Here is a 4836-nt window from a genome sequence, read left to right as displayed (position 1 = left end):
CAACATCATGCCCTCACTTATCTATATGCTTGTTTGAGATGACCTGCCCCCTGCATTCTGCCTGAGTAATCACAGAAAACCCTGAACCTCAGCTGATCACTAGACTACAGCATCTTCAGACATCAGACTGTCTGAATTCACTGAAAAAAATGCACAGATCCCAGGTGAAGAAGAGAAACATAAGGGAGTCTGTTCCACAGATGTTAAACAAGGGGTGCTCACAGTCGTTCATTCGTTCTGTAACAAGGTTAAAAAGCTAACTGAGGGCATTAATTTGTAAATAAGCAGTCATAGGATGTCCTCTTCTAGTCACTATCGAGCCATTCCATGATTCAGCTAGGAGAAATCTATAAAAGTTTTCTACTGGTAACATACCCTGTGTAGCATATAAACTAACCTGCAAGTGCAGTGTATCTGTCTTCCTAGGGTGGGATAGACATAAACTTTCTTTATGCTACTCTTCCACTGTGGTTGTCCACCCTCTCCTTCCTCTGTTTTCATGACTACAGCAGACTGTGCCTGTACACTATTTCTTCACCATTACCGTCTCACAACAAAGAAAGCTGCAACAGACAAAGGGCATGTTTGATCACAGAGTCTTCAGCCTCTTCAGACTTACTTGTTCATGCCTAAGGAAAAGTAGCAATACCTTTGGGAATTCCTATAACATCTATAACCTTGCAATTCAGACCAATTTCAGGACAGCTGAGGCACGTGGAACGGAAGTCAGGCATCAACTCTCTCAGCCATGGCAGCAGGTTACTAAGCATACCTCTTCTTGATGCATGATTCTATGATTCTTCCACTCCTTATTCCCACACTCTAAAACTGCTTAATTCCCTCAGATGTCATTGATAGCAGTATGAAGAGAATATATTGTCCCATGCTCAAGCCCTTCATAAAGATGCCCAAGGTAAAGGAAGGAAGAAAGTGGAAGGCATCTTAGGAAGGAGGCATCTTTGTCCATGCACAGTGCCAGCCATCCTATTCTGTTAAAACACAGTTTTTACTGGCACTTGAATGTATTTATTTTCTTTAGGTTTCGTGTAGTATGTCTGTGTATAAGAAGTGTGTTTTGGGTGAGGCAGATTAAGCAGTTTCCTTAATAAACAAGTTCCTTTCTAAAGACCACAATGGGTGGGTGAGTTAGACTGTTGAGGGTTTGAGAAGAGGAATGCTGTCCCATGGTAGGAAATAGCATGTCTTGGTGTGCCACCTATGCTGAGAAGGGAGAATCACTAAAGACCTGTGAAGTGTTTCCAGTGCTAAATCAGGACTATAAAAGGAAGGCAAATAAATTACTTAGTCAAGCAGGATTACCTAGAAAGTCAGGCTCATAAATCTATGGGATTCCCAAATGTACTCTGAACACTTATTATAGAGAGAATGAACCAAGGTGTCTGTGCCTAGCTCAGCTCTTTTTTCAAGAGTTGCATGATTAAAATCTCCCCTTATGGCCAAATTCTGTGCTTCAGACAATCCTGTTAATTGCTAAGAAAAAGTGTTATCCAGTTGGTCTTCCTGGATGTGCTGCAGATCCGCCAACAACGTCTATATTCTTTCCCTTTGTATTATCACTCAGACTTTCAATACGTTTCCTCCTGCATTCTGAATATCTATCTGAGTGAGATGCATGGCATAATCTCCTTCACTTTTTTCCCTCCTTTTGTTCCTGAACAAGTTGTGCTCTTTGATATTAGTATTCCGGTCACATATTCACATGACTGTACCCTATCAAGTTTCTGTTATGTCAATTAAGTTGTAATTTTAATCTTGCATTAAGGTTTCTAGCTCTTTCTATTCATATCAATGCATTTTACATTTATATAGAGACATCTAGGCTGAGCATAAGTTGGTTTGCTTTATTTTTCTTCTTCTTCCTATGACCTTTGATAAAAAATCATAGACTTTCCATTTTTTTGCCTAGGCCTCTGTGTGCCAGGTTTATTTGACAGACATGTCACCTGCCTGTCCAGACAATTTAGTGCTTATCTGATCAGATTAGTAAAGCATTTCTCTCTTTCTTTGTGAGATTGAGCCCATGTCTTCTCAACAGCCCTTCCCATCCTATCATGTAGTTGTGCTGATGAAACCAAGTTCTTCTTTGTAACACTATACACAGACATACATTCTGTTTTCCATCACTGCATACATGTACGCATTTGAAATTGTCTTTCTCTAAGTAGACTGCAATCTTAAGTGCTGCCAGGCTACCTTTTCACCTAAGAAGCAACTACATCACAAAAAGCACAGTGGCCACTTTTTGTCAGAGGGCCATATGAGTCCCAGAGGCTGTTAGCCTTTAACTTCCATAGGAGAGAGACAGTATCTGTCTAAGACTTTGTGTAGAGCTTGAATATACCAGGACCCTGACTCAAAAAAACACAGTGTAATATTAATAATAACATTGATGCTAAAATGCAGAAGATAGGAAAAAAAGGGGAGGGGGGAGGGGGGGGATTGGAATAGACATTCAGAAATCACCTAGCCTCTATACTTAAAAGTAATACTTAAACCAAAACTGCTTGTGAAAGATGTTTGCTTAACCATACTTTTAAAAATAGCCAGTAATCGGATACTCTGGACTATCACTGCCTATCTATTTCAGTACTGCAGTCTCCTACCTTTAGTTTTTCCCATGTCCAACAACTTCCCTTTGCTGTAGTTTACTTGTTCAAACCACAATGAATAAGGACAAAAAATGATTCCCTTCCTCTTTGCCAATTATCTACTTCTGTACTGGTGACATAAACACAACCAGAACACAGGCCTGGACAGTGGACCCTGATTACCTAAAATGCCTTATTAAAGCCTTAATAGTAATAATAATGCCTTAATGCTTAAGAGTGGGCCCTAACATAATTTTGGCACTCTCCTAAGCAATGCCCAAACACAGTTTGAGACTTACTAGATAGTTACATATATGTTGTCATGAAGCTTCTAAAAGAGATTAAAGGCCAGGTAATGTCTCCAGGCCAAAGAATAAGTACTAATAATATTTATGTTTTTGTTGGTTTTGTTTTTAACTTTAAATAGTTAATAACTATTATCAACCCTCTTTTTTTAGTCTAAGCGATATCAAATCATTCAGATCTGATCATTCTCACTGGAACCATCCCACTGAACTATATCATTTTCAGCTGATGTTTCCAAACTGGTCCCTGAAGTGAAATTCCCAAAGTGCAATACTCAGCTATGCCATCACCGATGCTGACTGAAGTTAAACATGATAATTTTCTTTGTATTACAGATAGTATTGCTATTTATACATTCCAGATTGCTTCATACAGATCTCTAAGTACAGTCAGATGAAGCTAATGAGCTCTAATTGGTTTTGTAAATCTCTAACATATTTAATACTTTTTAACATGTTATGCCAGAATTTACAGCATGACAACCCTTTGCATTTCTGCTGAAACTGATTACATTAGCAGTGATACCACAAGCAGAGATTTCTATGAAAATATCATTAAAAATTTTGACCTCTCCAGTACAAGGTTTGATAGCATCAATTGGTTGTCATGAGTGTATTGTCCTGGAGAAGCTCCTGCTACTTCTACTATTTTTTTTACCTGTTCTCTCGATCACTGAGAGCTTTTAGTCTACCCACTTTCAAAAAAACTTATATGTATTTTAAAATTAAATGTTAGACTGTTAAGAGTCATTAGGAGTGAACCATGTCTCATAAGCCAACCTCTTTGAAAAGAATCCCTAGGAAAGTAAATCAATAATATTAAAATGATGAAGATAACTAAACTGTTATTGTTACCAACTGATTTCCTGTCAATTATCTTGTGCTGGTATGGCCACTCTTGCCTGTGCTAATTGACCTTGACATGTTGCTTGTTTCTTTCCTTCCATTTCAGCTGTATAGCTTCTCTTCTGACAGTGATACAGTGACACAAGAAGCCAGGCTTTACCATTACCTCTTGCCTTTTGACACAGACTTTGGTGTGCAATAAATCCCCTGGGGTGGTCCACAGCAGGACTGCAAGGAGAGCAGGGCTGGACTGCGACCAGTTGATGGAACGGATGTTTGCCCAGAGCAGCAGACCTTAAGCAGACCATTACTCTGACGTAGTAATGAAAGAAGTTTGCCAATTTGCAATCTAGCTAGTGCTGACTGATAAAGGGATGTGTACAGTAGTCTCAGTCTTATCTCTTTTGCCAGGTTTACACTGGTGTAGCAGCACTGAATTTAGACAAGCAGTTCCTGATTTACTTCAGGGCAAGGGCAGAATCGGGTCTGATTTTGCATCATGATCCATACAGATAACAGGTCTCCCTGGGAAATATATCTTAGGTATATTTAAGAAAACTTCAATTTATATATGTATACTTATAGCCTATCTCCATTTTGTGCGGATATTTTGGATCTTCCTGGTACCTTTCATTATAAAATATTTCTAAGCTAAATCCAGGACAGATAAATTATGACTCTGGCTTCTTTTAGTAGGGTAGCCTGCCTAAATCACTGCCACATTCTTCCCATAGTAGTCGCTTAAAATTAATAGCACATGCAGAGGAAAAACTAAACCCTTTGACGTCACTCTTGAAATGAGGAAACATAAACAGAAAAGGCTTCACTCCAGCGAGCTGACAGTGCCGAAGCGGATTGGTCTGCTTTCCCTTGCCTGTGGCAGTTGACAGCACCTCCCAGCCGTGCACGGCCTTCTGCTTGCTAACACAGCCAGTCTGACTGCAGCAAGCTCAGCTCTATCCCAGCCCTTACACTGGCAGAAAAGTGCACTCTTTTTCTGATTCTTTTTGCTTCTTAAGGTGGTTTTATTGGCTGGGTTGGGGGACTTGGGGAGGTTTTCCTTTCCTTTCCTTTCC

This window comes from Anser brachyrhynchus, assembly GCF_964034855.1.
Source record: "Anser brachyrhynchus genome assembly, chromosome: 3".
Taxonomy (NCBI): Eukaryota; Metazoa; Chordata; class Aves; order Anseriformes; family Anatidae; genus Anser; species Anser brachyrhynchus.
Note: the sequence above shows the minus strand (reverse complement) of the source record.